Here is a 24,510-nt window from a genome sequence, read left to right as displayed (position 1 = left end):
GTGAGAAGTCATAGGACACTCAGTGTGTCAGTGAATGGTATTTTGAAGCTATCTATGTAATAGGTACACGCAAGGCATGACTCGGATAAATAATTTCATATGCAGAGACATCAAAAGCCATAGTGAAGCACATTTAACATTTTTAATATATTACGATGACCTCAGAAATGCAGTCATGGAAAATGTGCTCTTGTAAGTCGGTGGCATACCTGTGCATGACAGGCTATGAATAGGTCCAGTCTTAACCCAAGGGCTGATATGTGTAGTAATCGTTTTTTTTTTTTTTTTAATTTTGGCCACATCTCATCTTCAGTTGTGACTAAAAAGCCTATACACTTTCAAGTGTGATGTACTCTCTATGTTCTTGAATTCACATTCTACTTGTATGAAAGGACATTTGTTCAATGATCCTCATTCTGTGGTCCCCTCATCATAAAATGCATAAAAAATAACTTCAGTTGATAAGCCTGAGATTTCTCCTTTGTTTATGTTGTTTCCAGCTTGGGGATTCCAATTTTAAGGAAATGAGATACTGGGCCTTTATTAAGTAGTTACCCTATATTAAATCAGTCATTGATGAATGGGTCTGGTAACTGACTTCTGGTAAGAACAATGTGCTTAAGTAGTTATAGGGCCATTGGTTATCATATCTGCTAGAGTCATCTTATGAAAACTGCCGATCTTTGTGTTTGAGCACAGATCAGGGAAGAGTGTAGGAGTATTATAACATACCAGAATTAAGGCAAATAAACAGGTCACGAATTCCTGAAATTCTGTGGTTAGGCTTATGAAAAGCACCAAAGATTCATTCTTGATGTGTGGTTTCACACGGGAGTTTTTGACTGATATTTGTTGTCTTGTCATTGAATATGAGCTCCTGTCACTGAGTTACCATCCAGATGGTTTGATCACAAGTCGTTCATGAAACAATCATTGACACATATTGCCAACCTTTATCTTAATGAGGATCCAGGGTATAGAGTGACCAGTCTTTGTTAATGTTTTTATTTTTATTTCTTCAGGAGAGGGGGCTAGGCTGGTTTCAAAATAGGACCCAACCAGTTCTTTCTTTATTGGAAATCTCAGGATTCTCAATAATGGCTCTGATGATTTTGAAGCTGAATTCCCATGAGTGAAATTCCACTAGTCTAACAGTAATGAGGAATAAAAGCACACAGTCACTACATCATGGATTAATAAGAAAAAAAAAATCAGAGTATCTTAACAAAAATCTCTCTAACCCAGCCTTCTCTGGAAAAACAGAACAGCGCGTGCGTGCGTACGTGCGTACGTGCGTGCGTACGTGCGTGCGCATGTTTTGTGGAGGGAAAGAGAGAGAGAGATTTATTTTTAGGAACTGGCTTCATGGGGTTGTGGGTACTGGCAAATCCAAACTTCACAGAGCAGCCAGCCGGCTGGAGATCACGGGAAGCGTTGATGTCACAGCCCGAGTCCAACGGCCTTCACTACATCACTCCAACCAGAACTACTTGTCATATCTGAACAAGTTCCAGGAATTCATTCATCTATTCTGTAAAAATTTTTTCAGTGCCAACTCTGTAGCAGAAACTGTTCTAGATGCTAAGGGGACTGCAATGAATAAAATAGACAAGATCCTGCCTCCATGAAATTGTATTCAAGTGTGATGGTGCTGGGAGCAGGAATGAAATTTATGTAAATATTGTATGGACTATGGAATGTTCATTTATGCTATAGAAAAAATAGAACAGGAGATGGAGAAAGGGGTAATCTGTTATAATCTGTTATAATCTCCCCTGAAGAGTCCTGCTATTTTCTCAGTAGGGCTTTTAAACTTGCTGAAAGCCTAGTCAAACAAAATTCTAGAAATAAAATTTCTCAGGTTTCTCCACAAAATAACAGCTAGAATGGCTCATAAATAGCTTATGACACCTGGAAAAGACTAAATATTTTAGAGCATAATCTCTTTTTTTTTTTCTTTCCTAGAGAAATAAAGGCTGTATATAGAGATGACAAAGAGAAGTCCAATTTAACCTCAATTCTGATCACTGGCTTCCAAAAGTAGAGACCAATCCTCAGAAACCTGTATTTTCATTTTGCTTGTCACATTTCCAAGTCCACTGGATAAAAAATAGCCACCACTTTCCTCTTGTCAGGGGGGACAAAATAATGGATTGGCTGCGAGTTATTTAAATTTGCCCCCCTCCTGGAAGATTGAGGGTGACTCAGAAGGGCTGTGGAACAAAAGGATAAAGGGTCGGGTTTGAATTCCATAACGCTCAGATGAGGGTAGAGCTTCCTCTTTAATAAAGGAAGCTGTTGTACAAGGCAGATCTACATCATTAGCAAGAATAAATTAAAATATAATAGAAGACTAAAAGGAGAGGGTGAGAAGATGAATATAAATAGGAAATGCAAAGAACAAGATCTCTATTGTTAGTGAAAATTGAGTTAAATACAGAAGAGGAAAGGAATAGGTACAATAGGCAGTTCCTGGGCATAGTGTCAGATTAATTTATAAGATCAATGGGGCTATGATATAAGGGAATCAATTTGTCTTAAAGAATAAAGAAATAGTGGGCAAAATCAGGTAATTTCCATTTTACAGTATTTCCACTATAAAATTCCCATTTTATAGTATTTCAAGCTAAGTAAAAAATACACATTTTTCAGCTATGGAGAAATGGACAAGGCAAGGGGACTTTATATCATTATATAAGAAACAAAGCAGCCGTGAGTCTTAAAAGTAAGGCATAAAGTGGGACACCAAGGATATACGAATTGTTTATAGGAAGCATGAAAACATTAGGACAAGTAATACAATTTGCCACGTGGCCAACGCTCTGTTCTAAAGCAAGTTTAATTAATAGGACAGTGATACACCCATGAAGAAGTTATTCTTCCTAGGAAAATTCCACCCTTGCCTCACACAGAGGGTAAATCAGCCGAATAAAAGGAGTGAAGCAGTCCGTATATGCCACACATTCTGACCCCATTAGATTGTGTTATAGGAAAAGTGGCTAAAGGCATACTTCTAGATTTTTCCTTATACTCATTGCAATCATATGAGGACAATTTTTAAAGCAGAAAGTGAAGTTACCAATGAATTTAATGTTTTTTATTTCAGTTAGAATTAACACTGTGTTGTTAACTGTAGAATCCTGATAATCATGGCATTGGGCATTAACTTTCCAAATTTTGATCAGAAGAATATTTTTAAGTTGGGTGAAATGAGATCAGGAAATCACCAACCCTGGCTATTCAGCATTCCTCTCGTTCCCTATGGTGATTCTTTAGTCAATTCTGTGGAGCCTGAAGTTGAGTGGGCTTAGTTTGGAAAACACTTATCTGGAGGATCAAGACGATAGCATTTAATGAGTTATGATGATAATGGTCATTTGGGAACTGACAGCATTGAGAAGAATATTATTATACAGCACTATTACAACACCATTAAGTATATCCCCTATGCTAATGTAACACTGAGGGTCAACCCTACTCAAAAAAAAAAAAAAAAAAAGGCCTTGATCCTTCATAATAAAGTACTGGCCCTCAACACTTCCCCGAAAAAAAATAATATTATCAGCTTCTTATTTATTTATTTTAAAGATTTTATTTATTCATTTGACAGAAAGACAGCCAGTGAGAGAGGGAACACAAGCAGGGGGAGTGGGAGAGGAAGAAGCAGGCTCCCAGCAGAGGATCCCGATGTGGGGCTCGATCCCAGAACGCTGGAATCATGCCCTGAGCCGAAGGCAGACGCTTAACGACTGCACTACCCAGGCGCCCCTCAGCTTCTCATTTAAATTAGTAGGAAGAATATGGAATAATGTAACATTTAAACCAGCCACTTATAATCTGACTGCACCTTGTCAGAATATGCTACAGCATTCACAAATGAATATAGAATATTTAAAAATCTATAATCTGATTTAAAATGGAAAATCCTATAGCTCTGTGCCTGCAGTACTGCAAGGCAACTATGAACTGCATTTAAACATTGTCTTTATGGATTGAGCGTGCACTTTTTTTTTTTTTTTTGCTTTTATTTTTTTATTTAAATGCCAGTTAACATACTGCATAATATTTCAGCTGTGCAATGTAGCGATTCATCATTTCCATACAACACCCCGTGATCATCACAAGTGCCCTCCTTAATCCTCATCGCCTCTTTAACCCATCCCCCATCCACCTCCCCTCTAGTAACCATCAGTTTATTCTCTATAATTGAAGAGTCTGTTCTTGGCTTGCCTTTCTCTTTTTCCCCCTTTGTTCTTCAGTTTGTTTCTTACATGCCACTCTTGCCAACTTCTTCACCTTCCTAATTTCATACACTGATTTACTGTTACCTGATACCCGTAGGAGTTTGCAACATGTACAGAAGAAAGAATAAAGGTATATAAGTCAGAACCTCTGTGATTCCTGATTCCTAACAATAACTGTTAGGATACTCGGACTCTTGGAGCCCTATCCTGTGCAATGAAGATAAAACAAATCATGCATCAAAGATTTGTATGAGAATTAAAGAAGTTACTATATTCTGAGGAAATCGTACTTAGAAGATGAAAGTGGAGAGGATCACTTCATAACAAACCAAAATGACTAAACATGTATATTTGCTAACGTAAAATAAGCATTAAAATTTACTTATTCATCACCATTTGATTCCTCATTCCCCAGTCACAACACCTTGGATAGTGTTATAAAACTAACATAAAAATAAGGAAAAGTATATGTTGCACTCTCCAGTTTGGGTAAATGCAGCTGGATTTTCATGCAATTACATCACCATCAATAGTTTCATTGAGCTCCTGACTAAGGAAGCATTGCTGTGCCCAGAAACATGTTCTTAATTTGAGGTTATGCTAATCTTGCAACCTTGACCAAAGAACTTTAAAATTGAAAATCAGATAACTTATAAGATGGAATTAGCTACTTTAAGTACTCAACAGCCAATTAACTTGGTGACCTTCTAGGCATGACATGGGGAGATTGTGTAAAAGAATGTAGAGAGAAGAGAATATTGGGCTAGTGCCCTTTAGGATTAAAGAAAATTCTAATGATGAGCATAATGAAGAGAATTTCATTAGCAGATAATTCATGCATTTGAAATATACCAATTAATTGACTGGAATAATTACTTGGCTCTGACTTTTTCTTTTTAACTTGATTCTCTTCTTTTACATAGCTCTTAAAAGCACAATTATTACTAAGATCCCTGAACTCTAGTTTACATTATTTATATGGGTTTAATTAGACACTGTAGGCAATATATAAAAAGGTACAGCCTAAGGACCATTTATTATATATTATATTGTTTTAGTCTCATAATTAAAAACAATAATTACATTAATTAGGTTTTTATTTATGAATACATTCACAAGTATCAAATAAACATCTATTAGGTGGTAGATACTACATATATACATAGATTTATGTATGTTCTACATGCTGGGATACAGTAAACTAAAACAAGAAGAAATGCAGTCATCTTGAAGAAGACATCCTAGTAGGAAAGAGTAAATAAACAAATAAGTAAAACATGCCATATTTTAGATAGTAAGTACCAGGAAGAAGAAGTAAGTCAGAGAGAAATGGAATTACTAGCCAGGAGGCAATTAAGTTTCAAATAGAGTATCAATCTGTAATTAAAGTGACATAAGCATAATGACTTGAATGTAGTCAGGGAGTAAATTGTGTGTATTTATGTTAGGAAAAACAATCAAGGTAGATAGAATATTTCTGAGCTATAAATCACTTGAGATATTTGAGAACCAGCAAAAAGATTGAACAGCTGAAAAGGAATCATGGAGGGTGATATGAAGGTCAAGAGATAACAAGGGTACCGTTCATATAGGACATTTTAGACCACAGCAAGGACTTTGGCCTTGATTGTGAGATGGAAAGCCATTGATTGACATGGAGTGGAAAGATCATTTGACTTTGCTCATATGTTAAAGGGATTACTGTGACTGCTATGCTGTGGATGTGGTGTGAATGACAAAAGTAAAAGCAGAAATACCGTGTTGAAGTCTATATGATGGTGGATGGTGGATGATGGCAGGGTATAGTGGTAAATGTGGAAACAAGTAATTGCATCCTAGATAAATTTTGAATAGCATTAAGAGGAGCTAAATGTAGGACTGGGGATTGAAAAAAAAAAACAGAGAGCTCAAAGATGATTCCAAGTGTTTTACCCTGAGCAACTAGATCAGGAATGAAAGTATCAATTACTAATCAAATGAAATGAAAATCTTTAAATAGAGTTTGAAATTTACATTGCAACTACTATCCAGTTGCTAAGCTCTACAGGAAAAAAGTTGAAGAATAAACTATGCCTTATAGAAGATAGATTTAGAAATTTTGCTAAAAGTCAAAAAGGAGAATATACTACAATGCTCTCTGTATTAATTCTTGATTGTTTTAAATAACTTCCCGATTTAGTAATGTTGCTAAATCTTAGCTCTCTATATATCCATTGATAGGATATTTTGACCTTAAAATCTATTTTTTAAAATTCCCCTTATATCTCATACTCAGTTGGATTGTGGGATTGTGGCAAATTAGCTTGTACTTTTTGAGCTTAAAGAAAGACACCAATCCTCTCACCTACCTTCTTCATTTAAGAACTTAATCTAATTTAAAGGCATAAAGGAATAATTAAGCAATGCTTCATTTGTTTTACTATACTAACCTCTCCAGATGTGACAAAACTCTTTCCATACATTTTTGTAAAGTTAAAATAACTCAGAGATCCAAAGATAGTTCATAGAAAAGAAAAAGTTAAATATTTATGTAATTTGCCAGTGGAGGAAGCACAAAGAAATTTCTGGTCCTTTTATTGGTCTAAAAACACTTGAAATGATATAGCTTTAAATCTACAATTTGTAGCATTTTCCTTCTTGCTTCTTCCTGATATTCAACTGATTAGATTAATGAAGAAAGCTGCCATTTTGAGAATAATTATTCATTCTAAAGCACTTGTTTTAGATTCTGTATCCTAACACGGAATTCTCGGAGGAAATAAGCAACATATTCTATTATTGAAAATGAGTTTATGAATTTAAATTTCAGGAAACTACATCTATTATTTTGAATCACCTTAACAAACATTTACTTATACATCTAGAAAATGTCATTAAAGAGTCAACGTTTGCTATTGGTATATCGGTTAGATCTTTTTCATTGGGAAATGACTGAAAACATAACTCATTCTGGCCTATACAATAATGGGAAATTATTGACTTAGATACCTCAGCAGGCTTGGGTTCCAGAGATTTGTTAGGCATCTTCCCAGGCAACACTGTTTATTTAGTCAGCTCATGGGAGTAAATCTACCTATCTATGTCAGTAGATCTGCATTTCTAAAGAAAACTCTAGGAGTGGGACGCGTGGGTGGCTCAGTTGGTTAAGCATCTGCCTTCAGCTCAGGTCAGGATCCCAGAGTCCCAGGACTGAGGCCTGCACTGGGCTCCCTGCTCATCAGGGAGTCTGCTTCTCTCTCGGCCCCTTGCCCTGCTCTTGCTCTCTCTCTCTTTCACTCTCTCTCTCTCAAATAAATAAATAAAATCTTAAAGAAAAGGAAAAGAAGAGAAGAGAAAAGAAAAGAGAAGAGAAAAGAAAAGAAAAGAAAAAACTTCAGGAGAAGAGTAGAAATATTTTAACCTATTTATAATTTTTAAGAGACTCTATTCTTTGGAAGAACTGGATATCCCTAAATGAGGGGCATAGCAGATAGTTAAAAAAAAAAAAAAGTTAAGAAGAAAAGCAAATCCATAAGGTTATCAATGTTAAATAGTTTCTTCATAACGGAAATGGTAGCCTTTTTTTTTTTCCACATTCTTACCATAACTACAGAATCATCTCACATCTATAGACATCAGTACTATGAAAAGGGATAAAAAATGCTATATTTCTCAGGGAGCGACTGTTCCATTTTGCATTCTTAGTGACAGAATATGAATTCTCCAGGTGCTCATCTGCACTTGATATTTTTACTGTTATGATTTCAGCCATTTTAACAAGTATATAGTGGTATCACATTATCGTTTTTACTTGCATTTTACTTATGACTAATGAAATTTAATCATAAGTGACTTGAGGTTAGTGAAAGAAGTTCTAATATCTCAAGTGTTCATCATGTGTGTATCTTAACTGGTGAAGTGTCTGCTTGAATCTTATGTCTATTTGATTATTGGGTTGTTTGTCTTCTTATGACTAGATCTGGATAGCAGCCCTTTATCAGATATGCTTTTTGCAAGTATTTCTCCCAGTATGTGGCTTATCTTTTGGTTTTCTGAATAGTGTCTTTGAAGAACAGAAGGTTTTCAATTTGATTTAGTTCAATTTATCAATTTGTTCCTTAATGTTTTGTGCTTACTATTCCCTATCAAAAACAAAAAGAAACCCACACACCTCATGCTTCAATTGTATCTATATTTTTGCTTTGCAGTTTCATTCTGTCAGGTCTTACTTTCAGTTCCAATCATCCATTCAAGTTAATTTTTATATAATATAATGGTTAATGTATTGTTTTTCTTCTATTGTCTCCCTTTCAATCTCTCCCTTTACCCCCCATCTTTCTCTTTTTTGAATAAGGATATCAATGTTTATTTTCAACCATTACTTGAAAAACCTATGCATTTCCCACTGAATTACCTATACAACTTCATCCAAAATCAAATTGCATATATGTGTGAATCTATTTCTGAACATTCTATTTGTGTTATTTATTTTTAAACAAATACTGAAGTGTCTTGATAATTGAAATTTTAAATAACTGTTGACATCTGATAGTTTAAGTCCTACTATTTTATTATTCCTTTTCAAATTGTTTCAAATTGTTGAGTTCTGTGTTTCCATATAATTTATTTAATTAAACTCAAAAAATTTTTGAAATAACCATAAATTAACATGAAGTTGTAGAAAATAACAGAAAAATCTCATTTACACTTTACCAGCCTCTCCCAATGGTTATATTTTACATAATTCTAATACCTTACAACTGATAATTTGACTTTGACAAAAGTCACCAATATTATCCTGATGTTTGAGTCAGTTTTGCATACTAATGTCTTGGGGGGGGAATGGGTGGGTGTGGTGTTTGTCTTTAGTACTGTAAGATTTTATCACATGCAAAAATTTATGTAATCATCACTACAAATACAGGACAGGCTCATAACCCTTAGAATTCCTTGTGCTGATCCTTCAAACCAATATTATTTTATTACAACAGTTTTATATTTAAAGAAAAATTATGAAAATAGTATAGAGTTTCTATATACCTTCCACTTAATTTCCTCTATAATTAACATTTTACCTTAATATGGTAACTTTGTTATAGTAAATTTGAACCATATTGATACACATTATTATTAATGAAAGTTCATACTTTACTCAGATTACCTTAATTTTAACCTAGTAATTTTTTCCTGTCCCAGGATTCCATCTAGAATACCACATTACGTTTTTTTGGTCTATTTCCTTAATTTTTTTTTTTAGCTGTGCCAGTTTCTCACACTTTGCTTTTGATCACCTTGACAGTTTTGAGTTCTAGTCAGGTAATTCGTCATATGCTCATCCATAGGACTTGGCTGAAATTTTCTCATGATTTGATTGGAGTTACAAGTTTTAGAGAGAAAAATGACGTGTTAAATGCCATTTCCATCAGAATATATCAAGGTGCCTATAACCAACATAAGTTACCATTGTTGCTATTGACCTCGATTACATTGCTGTAATCAGTAGTGTTTGTCAGGTTTCTCCACTGTAAAGTTATTTTTCCTCCCCTCAGGCTTCATACTGTATACTTTGGAAGGAAGTGACTATGGGCATCCCACACTTAAGAAATGGAAAGTGATACTCCATCTTTTTAAGGTCAGATAATCTACATGTGAGTGTTTCTGATCCACTGGCCTCCAGTCAGTAATGTAGAAATTATCACACCAAACTCATTAACTACATATAATTCTTAAATACTATTAAGTTATTTTTTTTACTCTCAATGTTCCCCTCTCCATTATTTAATGGAGCCATAAACAGAATTTGATCTTTGCCAGCAAAGTGAATCTTAATGGGCCTTTATTCTTACAAACTTTTCAATACCATTCCCTATTATTTGGAATCTAGAAGCAGAACCTTTTCTAAATCTGTAAGCCTCCATCTTTAAGTGCTATAATTTTTTTCTTCCATTTCTTTTCAAACCATTAATCCTTGCATGAGCTCATCTCTTTCTTCCTACACCTTACTAAATATAGAGAGTAGTGATGAAACACACACTTCTCCGACTCTCTTTTCCAATCTCTTTTTCTATATAGTCATAGGCTCAATAGGCATGCATTCTACTTTTCCAGATTTCAGGATTAAGTACCAGATTTCTAGCTTGAGGACCTGGGTACCTGACAGTGCCCTTTATTATGTGAAGGAGCACAAGCATTGGATCAAGTGGTAGGGTAGTGAACATGAATTAGACATGTGCATATTGAATATGAAGTGTCACTGAGATGTTTAGGAAGATCTATGTAAGGCAATGTACGTAAAGATACAAAAAGATCTATGTAAAGGTAAATATGACATTATATACAAAGAGGTATCTGGGTAGAAGATGCGTCATGTGATGCAGCTGTGTTTACTTGACCTAGCACAATGCATTAAGTTAAGAAGGCAGATGATTGGGTTTACTCAGAATTGTTCTTTTGCTAGGGAAGTAAAATAGAAAGGACAGTGTCAAATAATAGCTACCAATTTTATGGTAGGCAAGAATCTAAGATGGGCCCCAAGATTCTCACCCATGGTGTTGCTGTGATTAGGTTGCCTTATGTGGCAAAGATTAAGATTAAGGGGTTTTACAGCTATAATTAAGTCCCTAATCAGCTTGACTCTGAGTTAAAGGTAGATTAACCTGGATAGGATTTGAGCAAGTTCTACTTGCTTAATCTGTTGAGCCCTGTAAAAAAAATAAATAAATAAATAAAAAATTAGGCTTTCCTTGAATTCAAATAATGCTTTGCTAATGGCATTGAAGAAGCAAGTTACAGTAACTTCTACTGGTGCAAGGACATGAATTCTGCTGAGAGCTTGGAAGGGGACCAGGCTTCAGATGAGGTCACGGAACTGGTGAAAACTTTGCAGCCTTAGGACAGTCTGAGCAGAGGAGCCACGTCACCTATGGACATGGTGAGATAATAAATGTGTTTTGTGTTTAAGCTTTTAAGTTTGTGGTCATTTATTATACAACAAGAAGCAATGAAAGTAGCTTTGTAGGTGTTATTAAATGATTTCTCTTTGAGTCTGAGTTGAATAAGGAAGAAAGGAAAGGCAGGAGCAGGCTGACAAGATGTAGTTGGAGGAATGAATGTACTGTTGGTTCTGATGAGGTGGAAGAAGCATTTACTTAAGCACACAAATTGAGGACATTGTGGTCAAAAACAGTGATATTTTTATGTAGTGAATTTCTGTAGTTAACATTGACCTAAATGAAAGTGCACAAGCAAGTAGACTAGATTGAATATCCCAGCACTAAATAGCTGGGTTCTCTGCTTAGGATCTCAAAAAGCCAAAATTAAGGAGTCCAGAGTCCTCATTTAAGCACATATGGTGCTGTAAGTATTTCGTTTCCTATAGGTGTGAGACCGAGATCCCCATTTTCATGCTAGCTCTTGGTTGGAGACCGCTTTCACCTTCCAAAGGCTGCCCTCCGTTCTCTGCCATGCAGCTCTCAGGCAGTTCACAGTATGGCTTCTTGTTTTCTTTTGTGCCAGTGGGATCCTTTCTGACTTCTTCCCCCGCAGTCAGCTCCAACGGTGTTCTCTAGCATCATGTAATCAAAGGAATGACTATTCCATCACCATTCACCACATAACATAAACTAATCAAAATTACCTCTCTGCCATCATAGTCAGGTTCCCTGGGCACGCAAGTGCTGGGGTTACACAAAAGCTGCACGCCAGGGAGCAGGACTGTTCCGGGCCAGTTCAGAATTTTGTCTAGGATAGATAGTGACTACCAGAGATTAGAAAACTGGATTATATTGATTAAAAACTTTTCCTAGAAATAACATTTGCATCAAAATTCTTGCATTTTTGGTATCATTTTGTTAGTAATTCTATATTTTAAGATTTATTCTGAAGAAATATTCTACTACAGTACTTATTAAAGTGTTTGAAATATAAAATAAGATCAATAAATCAGCTGTTCAAGGAACTATGATTGATTATATAGATTTTCAGTACCACACAGTAATGATAATCATGTGTTCAATATTTTAAATAATAGGCACATGCTAACTGACAATAATGAGAGTAAACAACATGCATGATATACAAAGGAAAATGTTAGTAAATGGTCATTCTATGTGGTCATATTAATGGACATTTGTTTAAATCTTCTGGCTATTTTTTAAATTTAATTTTTTAAAAATACTATAAGATTACTTGTTTAGGTTGTTTTAATAAGATAATTTGGGTATATTGCACAAAATACAATTAATACACACTATATTTCTAAGTAAATATAAAATATAATTTGCTTAAAAATTATTGATTGAAGGACACCTGGGTGGCTCAGTCGGTTAAGCATCACTTTCTGCTCAGGTCGTGATCCCCAGGTCCTGTCCTACATCAGGCTCCCTGGTCAGAAGGTAGCCTGTTGCTCCCTCTGCCTGCTCTGCCTGATGGATTGTGTTCTCTTTCTCTTTGACAAATAAATAAATAAAATCTTTAAAAAAATTATTGATTGAAAAACACAGGGCATTTTCTTTTCACATTGTGTAATACACAAACTCTGAAATACAAATTGCCACAAACTAAAATTTTAAGTTGTGGAGTAAAATAAGAGCAAATTCTTGGCAAATCATTATCAATGCCTTACTAACAATTTGGGAAAACATGAAGGATATCACAACGTTCATGAGTGCCTTCATATTATCCAGGTTATAAAGATTCATTTTAGCAAATAGATTTTTACATGAAATACATTTGTTTATATTGTACTGTGTTTGTCTATACTGTCTGTATTGTAAGAATTATCTTAGTACATAGATTTCTTTTTTTTAATGTTTTTTTTTTATTATATTATGTTAGTCACCATACAGTACATCCCTGGTTTCTGATGTAAAGTTCGATGATTCGTTAGTTGCGTATAACACCCAGTGCATCATGCAATACGTGCCCTCCTTACTACCCATCACCAGTCTATCCCATTCCCCCATCCCCCTCCCCTCTGAAGCCCTCAGTTTGTTTCTCAGAGTCCATAGTCTCTCATGCTTCATTCCCCCTAGTACATAGATTTCTATATCAGAGGACCAACCTGTGACTTACACTCTTAAGAGTAAAAACTCTAAAAATTTTAAAAATTATTTTGTCATTGGTATAAGAAATTAATTCATTCTAAATCAATGCCTCAGTTAAGAACACTTAAATATAAAAAAACAGCAACTCTATTCAGTTTTTGGTTTTGTTTGGTTTCTGAAATAATAGCATAGAGTATTCATACAGACTTAAAATTCAGCTTTTGACTTTGGTTATTAGGTATATTTTGGGTTTGTGTTGACCAGATGGATTATAATACTCATTAAACTGCTGAACAAAAAAAAAAAAAAAAAAAAGAATGTGCCTTTATGATAATGCTTTGTATCATGCCCAACATCTGCATTTCTAATTTGTCTTAATTATGTACATATACAATTTGGTCAATGTTTTGCATTTCAAAAATCCTTTCTAATTTAAGTGTATCTGATAGTTCATAGGAGCAATTATGTAATTAAATGAGACAATCATTGTCTAATTGGCATATTTCAGTTTCCACTGAAATGTGCCAATTAAGTAGAATCCATCATAGACCATAATGTCTCCAACAGAGAATTTACAGACTATCAAGTAAACACAGTGGTTTCGAAGCAGCATATCCTAAAGTTCATTTGCTAAAATGACTTTCACCAGGTAGGGTATGCTCAAATGCGTAAACTACACTTAAACTAACACATATAAATAACATGAATGGCTGTACTTTGTTCAGTTGTACGTTCAAGGTCTTCCTGTCTTACACAAGCAAATGTAATGGAGTTAGGGTGTTGGAATGATATGCAATCCATCATATTTGTATTTAATGAATCAAGAACACTACACTAACCTGAAGGTACCTGGAAGCAATGCAAGATATTATCTTAACCTTCTATAAAATGTCCAAATTGGCAATCTGGTGATGCGTCTGTCTATCTATCATCTATCTATGTATCTCTCTATCGATCTACTATCTACCTACCTACCTATCTATTACCTATGTATCTATCATCTATCTATACTTTGTTCTACATATGGCAGCTTATGATAAACTGTAAGGATGACTTAAAGAGGATATTAGTGATTGGATCTCAGACAAGGTTGTGGTTTGTTTTTCTCTCTTAAGATAGGGTCACTGAGATGTCCATTTAAACCACTACAAAATATCAAATTTACAACTATGAAGTCAAGGAGATTTAGAATTTAATATAAAAGTAAAATCTCAGGGCACCTGGGTGGTGCAGTCGGTTGAGCCGCTGGCTCTTGATTTTGGCTTAGGTTGTGATCTCAGGTTCATGAGATCAAGCCCTGTGCACTCAGCATGGAGTCTGCTTCAGATTCTCTCTCTCCCTCTGCCCATCCCCTATCCACATGCTCACTCACTCTCTCTAAAATGAATAAATCTTTTTTAAAAATTAAATTCTAACTGTTGGACCATGAGACAGGATTTCCTTCCTTTTTAAGGCTGAATAACATTCTATCATTTTTGTATACCATATTTTGTGCGAGGTGTAATAAGCCAGTCACAAAAAGACAAACACCATAGAATTTCACTTATATGTGGTATCTAGTCAAATTCGTAGAAACAGAAAGAGTGGTGGTCATCAGGAACTGGAGTGGAGAGGTGAGGAAGGGGTGTCGTTTAAGAGATGTAGTGTTTCAGTTTTGCAAAATGAAAAATTTCTGGAAATGTGTTTCACAACAATGTGACTATATTAACACTGCTGAACTGTACGCTTTAAAGTGACTGGGAAGGTAAATTTTATGTTATGTGTTTTTTAGCACAATAAATAAATATTAAAAAAAATAAAGGCTTACTAAATTTTCCTAAAAGTCTGGGGATTTTAATCTGTTTTTCACCAAGGATAAACATGTTTGCTCATATAGATTCATAAAATGCACCCATTATCAGTGTTCACTGTCAGATTTTGGAAATTCTTAATCTGTTTTTCTTTCCCCTATTAGTTTCATATTTTTTTCTTTTCAATGTATAACACTACCTTCGTTTTTGTTTCATTTTATAAGGGCAATTTGGGCAACATTTTGTCATTTGAAATAGATGGATAGTTTCAAAAATCTTCTTGATAAATTGGCCCAAATTTAACTTCATACAAGTATATTATCTCACTGGGGACATACATCCTTGTTTGATGTTATTATGGTTGCTTCTCTTTCATTTTTAGCACACTGAAATTTTTTTCCAAAAATATCTTACAAAATACTAATTTATATAAATGATGCCCTCGTGAATGGAAACTGAATTTCAATTTGGAATTTTGCTTCTTTAGCCTTACCTTTTAGATTATAATAGTGTACCTTTGTTCAGTTTGATAGTAATGATTTTATGCCTAGCATTGTTAGCTCATTCTAATGAATTGCAACTATTAGTACAAAAACAAAGCATGTTAATTTCTGAATTCTAGTACCAGCAAGTCTCAATCTGTACTCTTGGAGTGGATCCAAATAATTTAAATATGTAAAACATTGGATGTCAGTGATTTAACAGCTATGCTCTGAGAAATTCTGACCTATTCATATATAGGTATCAAAGAATCATAAAACTATAATCAGCATTGACATATTTATGGACACAGCATGATATAAATTAGGCAATAAAATGCATTATTCTCAGTTAATCTGGATCTTCTTCAAGTTGAGAAGAAGAAAACATAAATTCCCTTAAATCTATATCTCATCTGTAGTTTCCACCCTAACCCTTCCCTCTAGACCTTCTTCTTCTAATCCACATGAAACTATGCAACCAGACACAAGATGATTCTAAGAACATTCTTAGATACAGGCCATGTGACTTAGAAAACCATAAACACAAAATAAGAAAACAATTAATAAAATGCATACCCTAGAAATCATACACTTAAAGTATAACTACAAAGCAGCTTCTTTGACAAAGAAAAAAAAATAGCATAAACACCTTAAGATTATCCTGGAAGAAGGACCACCAAAGGATGAATTTGATGTACTCTAAAATCTTTCTAATATTTTTGGCTCTCTACATGTCTGGATTCTACATTTAATTCTTACTGCATAAACCCAAATTCTAGCTCAAATTTCTTACTTCCAAGATACTCTTAGGTGTTTAAGCTATTTTTCCCTCCTCACTTATGCTTCCCCAGCAAGCAAATCCTGTAATTATATCTCTTAGTTGAGGGGTAGTATCTATGTTTATCTCTGCCTCTCCTGCTTTCTCTCTTCCCCTCCTTCCTTCCCTCCCTTCCTCTCACCATCAGTTCTCTCTCTCTCTCTCTATTTACATTACACTTGAAATTAAGAAACCTGAGGTCTACTATCAGCTTGGCAACCTTCTAGAATACCAGGCCTTGCTTTATATATCCTGTCTCCTCTATTAGTTCTTCACAGCTGAGTTCATTGAACACATGCAACAAATAGAGATGGTTTCATTCAACCAATAGAGTTGGTTCACATCTGACTGGAACTGTCTGGGTCTTCCCTAATGTCCTTTGCTATTTAGAAATAAATTATTATTTATCTTAAACTTAGAATTATCTAATATCTTTTATGTCTATTATGCAATTACAATATGTTTAACATATATGCACTATAAAATTCAATACAATTTGCCCTAAACTGATAATTATTTGATTTAATATTTTTATAAAATTAGTTCATTGTGACTCTAGGTGGTAAAACTAGTAATGGCCTATAAATTTAAAGTTTTGTGAGAAACACCCTACCTAAATCCTGACATTTTGTAACTATATATGCAAAACTCATTTATATATAACTGATGAGTTTGAGACCTTTAAGATGTGCAGCATTGGTCACATTATTCACCTGACCCCAAGCTCTGTTTGGCTCAGAGTTAAGCTAATAATGTTGTGGCTCATCTCTTCTCCCACTAATCAGCAGTGATGTCATCATTATCTATTCTTTAGGATACAGTTTACATCTTGTGTGGGACAGTTCTTCCAAAGATAAGGGTGGTCCATCCTCAAAAATGAGTCTTTTGTGTGTGAAACAAAGTATCAAAGATTTTACTTTGTTTCTGTGGAAAATCTATTTGGTTCTTGGTTCAAATTCAGTGACATAGCCACTCAGATTCAATAGGTTTGAGGCACAGTCATAAGGTAGACCATGGGTATTTTGGGAAATAAGGCTTCTCCAACACTACACAGCTAGAAATAGTGATACTTCTGTGGGCATGTGAGCAATGACTCTACTCTTTCTTCTAATAAACTCATAACCTTGCTAGTGAAGATTAGCTGAGGAATCAAGAAAGCCCATTGTGTGAAAAAAAGTACTTCAAACTGAAGTAAATAAATTGTTAGTATATACTATATACATATAAAATAATATATAAAATGCTGATAAATAAAATGGTAAAATATTTTGTTCAGCAATTCTTGAGGAAAGACTAGATATATTTCTTCTAGTCTTGTTTGAGAAATATTTCTTTATTGATAGTTTATTTCTTAAATCTTTTTAACTCATTATTGGAGATACCACAGCAAATTTTAGGAATACTTTGGGAAAACCCATAAAAATTTGTTTTACCTTTTAATTATAAGAATGATTGTTAGAGTGCCTTCTGGCTCAATTCTGTGTATGCTTCATTCTATTTCATACCCACATATATTTGGTGCTGGTTGTCAAGAGATATGTTTTTATTGTGACACAACATGAACTGTCATGTGATAGTGAGGAGATATCAGCAGTTTTGGTCAGGAGTATTCCTGGAAGTCATTTCTACATCAGACTCTTAGCAGTAATGTAAATGTTGACAAAGGCAACTAAAGCCTCATAAATATATCCAAGATACAGACCTAAATTGAATTCCCAACTCAACTTCCCATTAACTGGATCCTCAAAATGCCCTCAGCACTTCTAATGCAATTAGCACAACAGTAAATGAAGGGGAGAAAAAGTTTAATTTGGAGTGTTGTTTTAATCAATTGCAATACAAAAATCTTGATTTTGCCTATTTTACAGAAAAGTTTGGCCGTGTAAACATATTGCAAGGGTCCCTCCAAGGTGTTTGGAAGGTATCCAGAAAATGAGAAGCCCTGATTCTTAAGCTTCTTAGGCTTCATGGTGAATGCACCTCTGGCTCTGAGTATAAAAGATCTGTGGCATATTAAGAATTTGCTGTTTTTCTCATTGTAGCCGAACTCTGCCTTGTACATATACCCACCAGGGTACCTTTTTGGCCTTACTTTCATTTTTTTTAAATTCATTTATTTAGAAACTGAAAACAAGTGTTGTCTGTATATCTGTGTATGTGTGTTTTTTGTTGTGTGTGTATTCCTTCTAATTTGTAGCGCACCTGAAATGCTGTGGGCTTTAATTAGGGATTTCATTGAATGACCTGTCTGTTTTCTCAGTATTTTCTAAGAACTGTGGTCCTGCCTTTGTTTTATCAATATTCACTGGGACACTAAGGTTCTGATTAAAATGCATCCTACTTTCTTAAGAATCAAGAAAACACCTGTCGTTCTGCCTATAATTTCATATTCTGCCTGGCTGTATCCAATGCTGAGACTCCCAAGTTCGGTTCCCTTAGATGGTATAACTTTGAATATGTGATTGAATAGTGTCTAAAAACTACCAAGTTGTATTCTTATATGGATTACCTTCCCAGAAGAACTTCTAATGATTTTCTTTTTTTTTATTATATTATGTTAGTCACCATATGGTACATCCCTAGTTTTTGATGTAAAGTTCCATGATTCATTACTTGCGTATAACACCCAGTGCACCATGCAATACGTGCCCTCCTTAATACCCATCACCAGCCTATCCCATTCCCCCACCCTCCTCCCCTCTGAAGCCCTCAGTCTGTTTCCCAGAGTCCATAGTCTCATGGTTCATTCCCCCTTCTGTTTACCCCCCCCTTCTCCTTTCTTCTCCTACCGATCTTCCTACTTCTAATAATTTTCTTAAAGATGGAATAACTCTTGAAATTTATAGTCCATGTTTATTGGTAAATTAAGTTTCAGTTTCACTTTTCAGTACCGTTGGCCTTATTTGACTCTAAGAAAGTTGTGTTAATGCTAACAAATTAGAATACAAAATATAAAATGTCAGTATAATAGCTTTTGTTTGTAAATGCCGAGCACATCCTAATCTCTCAAGGAACAGATCCAATGCATCTGATCATATAGATGGAGATATGATTTAAGATGAGCCAATTATTGTGTTACATATCTGTGGCTACAGTGATAAGATCAAATCTGGGAAGGTGACATCAACAGGACAAATTAATTTGTTCAACAATATTTATTGAGTGTTTACTATTTGGTAGATACTGTGCTAGACGCTGTAGTTAGAATGGTTCCTAAAACAGATATAGTGTTTGCTCTCATGAGACTTAGAGTCTAGTATTGGGGAGGGTACAACTAAATGAAGATCAATAGCACATATTAGAGAGATTTCATCAAATAAAGGTGGTCTGGGAAGATTTCTATAAAAAATATGAAAAGTAGTTAGCAGAGTAGACAGAATAATGCTCCCCCAAAGGTGGTCATTTCCTAATCCCTGGCGCCTGTGAATAAGGTAACTTACATGGCGAAAGAGACATTGCAGATATCCTGAAGATAAGAATTTTGAGATGAAGAGATTATTCTGGGCCATCCTGGTGTGCCCAATATAATTACAAGAGTCCTCATAAGAATCAACAGGAGAATCAGATACAGAGAAGTCAACGTGATAATGGAAGCAGAGGGCCAGAGTCAGGGAGAAATATTCGAAGATGTAATCCTGCTGGCTTTGGAAATGGAGAAGGAGCCATAAGCCACGGAATCAAGGCAGCCTCTAGAAACTAGAAAAGGCAATGAAACGGATTCTTCCCTAGAGCCTTCAGAAAGAACCAACCCTGCCACCATCTTGACATTAGCCCTATGACATTGATTTGGATTTCTTCCCTCAGTAACTGTAAGATAATAACTTTTGTTGTTTCAGGCCACTACATTTGTGGTAATGTTAAGTAGCAATAGGGAAGTAATATATTTGGCTAAGGTCTAAAACCTAATCAGGATTGACTTGTCAAACAGAAGAACAAAGAAAATTTATGGACAGGGAGAAGATCTTTTAGCAAGAGACAGTGTCCATTTAAGAGATAAAGAAAAAGAAAAGTCACTGTTTTGTGAAGAAAGATAAGGGAAAAATGGTCAAAGAAGAAGGTCGGGGGAGGAAGTGGCCATATAATAAAGGGCTCCGCAGGCCAAGTTTAGGATTCTGGGAAGCCAGGGATGCATCTTGACAGGAGACTATGAAATGGGACATGATCAAATTTGTAATTTGAAAGTACTGCTCTAACTTTACTATGGAGAATGATCTGTGTGTGTGTGTGTGTGTGTGTGTGTGTGTGTGTGTGTGTGTGTGTTGTGGAGGGACTTGGGGGTTAATTCAAGTCTAGAGAATTCTCCAGGTATGGAGGGTAGGGTGTGGGAGATGCTTTAGATCCTCCACTTAGAAACTGTTGCAGTTCAGGCAAGGAATGATAGCAGCTGGAAGGGGTGATGGGGAGAGGAAGAGAGAGAGAGAGAGAAACCACGATAGGTCATTCTAGACTCTGAATCCAGAGGTCCCTGAAACAAATTCTACCAAGACACTTCTATTTTGCTGAATCAAAAAAGTTCCCATTACATTAACTTTCCTTTTGTTTTGCTTAGGTTTCTACAGCTAGCTCTTGAAAACACTAATGCAGTATAGACTCAAAATTTCCAAATGTAAACACCTGTAGAGGTAACACGCTCAGTAGACAGAAACGATTTTCTATTGGCTGCTGGCATTATGTGTAAGCTCCTGGCTAAACTGTGATCTTGTAAAGAGAAGGATTTGACCTTCTGCTTGAAGAGTGACGTGGAAGACAGGACTGCCTCTCTGGAGGGGCTGATGTGCCTGCACACTTCCTTGACTGCTCAACTCCTGCCCCCAGACATGTTTTGCAGGGTCAGTTCATTTACAAGATTTGATGTAATTCTATTAGATTTTCTTTAATGCAAGTATTTTTAGGGGTTACCTCCATTAATATATTCATGACTACAGGATGCCAGTTACCTAGAATTTTCCTGTCAGCAATTTGATAATTCTGTGGGCATAAGTAGCTTCCCTTAGGCTCTCGTGGGTCTAACATGAGGGCGGATGATAAGAACAAGAAGGAACATGCAATGGGCCTATTTTGTGACTCTAGCAGAAACTCTTGGAAGTCATAACACTTGGCAATCATAAAGTAATGCTTAATAATATGACTAAATTCTTAAATATACAGCATTTGTTTTATTAGGAAAATCATTCCGGGGCCCTAATCCCAAAATTAATCACAGATAACTTTTGTTGTACATAGTATAGTTTGTACATAATGCATACTACATTACATTTACTAAAGAGGGTTCATACGTGCATATTGGTACATAACCTGCCTTTCACTAAATTATGTATTTTCAGTATTTTCTACTCATTAAAATTATCCTACTGTATCCCTTTATATTTTGTGCTCTTTGTACTAATTTTCAGATAATTTATGCTAAGTTTTGAAAAACTAGAAAACCATAGTGCCTTTTTAGCATAGAAGGCTAGTGTTATTCTCATAATATGAAAAAATTAGAAAATCTTGATCATCAAAATTCCACTACAGATACAATTGCTTTTAACATTTGGTATATTTCTTTCTAGACAAGTCAATGCATGTGCACACATGTTATATTGCACACATGTATTGCAAAACTTGCACATAGTGTTTTGTACTTTTTTTCACCCAAATAGTATTATAACCTAAATATATTTCTATACCAACACATCTACATTAACAGCTTCAATTCTACGGGTAATATTCCATTTTCCAACGTGCTATAATTTACTCAATTAGCTGTCTGTTATTGATCATTTAAGTTTCTGTACATTCTTGTTACTATAAACAATGTTATAAGGAACATCCAGGTAACTCTTATCTTTGTGCTTATAGTCACATAAGTGTAAATTCTGGATCAAATTTTGTGAAAAATTATGTTTGGCTTTGATCTCAATTTTATTTTGAAATCAATTATAGTCTCATCATTCCTTTTACTCTTAATAAAGTGTATTTTGTTTAGGCTCAGTTGGTTCAGTGGCTGGCTCTTAATTTCAGCTCAGGTCATGATCTCAGGGTCCTAGGATGGAGCCTTTCCTCAGGCTCTGCACTCAGCGGGGAGTCTGTTTGAGACTTCTCTTTCTCTCTCCCTCTCTGCCCCTTCCTCCTCTTGTGCACATGCTCTCTCTCACTCAAATAAATAAATAAATCTTTTAAAAAATAAAATTAAAAATAAAGTACTTTGTTTAGTGGATTTTGTAGACCTTTACATGTCTTTTTCTCATTATAATATCTGAATGACTCTTAAAAGTTATATCTTCACCTGAAGTTGATGTCAACATTGAAAGAGTATTAGACTCCAGAGTGTCACTTAAATGTCATGAATTTGGGCTTTTTAATATTAGTTTTAAAGAAATAACATTGCTTTTTAAAAATTTCTTAGCATTACTTTTGCCGTAAATATATGCATAGAAGTACATTTCTAATAGAATCAACTGAGGCATCAGCCTTCCAATTCAGTAACTTCAACAACAGAAAAATACATATTTTTAACTTTGCTTGATATAGATTACTTATATACTTTTTCACATACACCTGGTACAATATCATACCATATATATATATATATATATATATATATATATATATATGTGTGTGTGTGTGTGTGTGTGTGTATACACACACACACATATATATGCACACATACTTAAAAACACCTGCCAACATCACCACTATTGATAGCAGCTTGTAGCAAATTGTTCCTCAGTCACCATGATCTCTTCTTTCACAGTAATGACATACTTACCTGCACCTATGGCCACTCAGAATAAGTACTGTATTTTCCAGCCTCTTTTTTGGGACATGATCAATCACAAGTTTAAATTGTGACAAGAAGGATGTCAGTGGAAAGTATAAATGAAACCTCTAGGAAGTATCTTAGCAAGAGTACGCCCTTCTTTCTGTTTTGTTGTCTTGTCAACATCACCTGGAATTTTAGTCACTGGAAAAAGCCATTCTGAGCCACTTGTGGATGGAGGCTGTGCACAGAGAGGCAAAATGACATGGGAAGAATGTGAGTCGCTGACTCTGTACAGCCACACACAGCTCAGGGCTATTTATCCAGACGTCTACGTGGAAGAGAGGTAAACATCTATCTTGGGGTTCTGTCACTCACAGCCTAAATTAAACATATTTGTAAGTAGGCAAAATATAAAACATTTATTTTTAATGTCTAAATTAGCCAAGGATTTTTATTATTTTCAAAAATGTATCTATATTTTTGTGAAGCGTACATATACATATATATGTGTACTTTTTGAAAGTACATAGTATGTATGTACATAGTATATATTATACACTTTTTGAAAGTATATATGTACATAGTATATAGTATATATATGTGTGTGTGTGTATATATATGTGTATATATATATATATACACATGCTATGTGTATATGATTTTATTACTTAAAAAATATAGGGGTAAATAGCTGCAAAATTGCCACATAATTTATATTCTAAATAAAAGCTGTAAAGACATGATACACATTTATATATAATGCAACTGTGAGATGCTAGCATAACTTTAAGAAAAGATATTTTTAATCTATATGGTTGCCATTTTAATATTATAAACTTGTGCATAAATGTGACTAATTGCCATGAATGACATTGTTTTCTGTAGACTTTAGGTTTTATTTTTATTTTTAAACAATGAAAATACTCTGGTGTTATCACATTCTTTATGCAGAGGTAATAGTCAAAAGATTAAAATAAAAATACAGATTTAAGCTTTCCAAACTTTAAAATTCTCCTTGAGTTTCTAAAGGGGGCTTTTAAGAACTGACTTGGGAGATGCTGTAGAAACCTTTTGAAACATAAACATTCAGTTTCGTTCTATTTTCTGAGGCAGGAATCTTGCTATAAAAGAATTTCAAATTTACCCCAGTGGACACGTTAGTGAATGTAGAATAAAGCCTTTCCTTACCTGCTACTGTTTACTTTATTATTGCCTATTAAAAATCATTCACTGCTATAATTCCAGTGAATGAGACACCATTTCTATGTTATTAGAAAACTTTCAAGGGCAACTCAGTACAGTTAAAATGGAACTTTGCTGAGGATTTTGCTTTCTGCAAAGTTAAACCTTCTAATTGACTTACTCAGTTGAAGGAAAATAATAATGAGCCCAGATAGAAAATTAGGATT

The sequence above is a fragment of the Ursus arctos genome, unplaced genomic scaffold (genome assembly GCF_023065955.2).
Source record: "Ursus arctos isolate Adak ecotype North America unplaced genomic scaffold, UrsArc2.0 scaffold_9, whole genome shotgun sequence".
Classification (NCBI taxonomy): domain Eukaryota; kingdom Metazoa; phylum Chordata; class Mammalia; order Carnivora; family Ursidae; genus Ursus; species Ursus arctos.
This window is presented reverse-complemented; position numbering follows the sequence as displayed.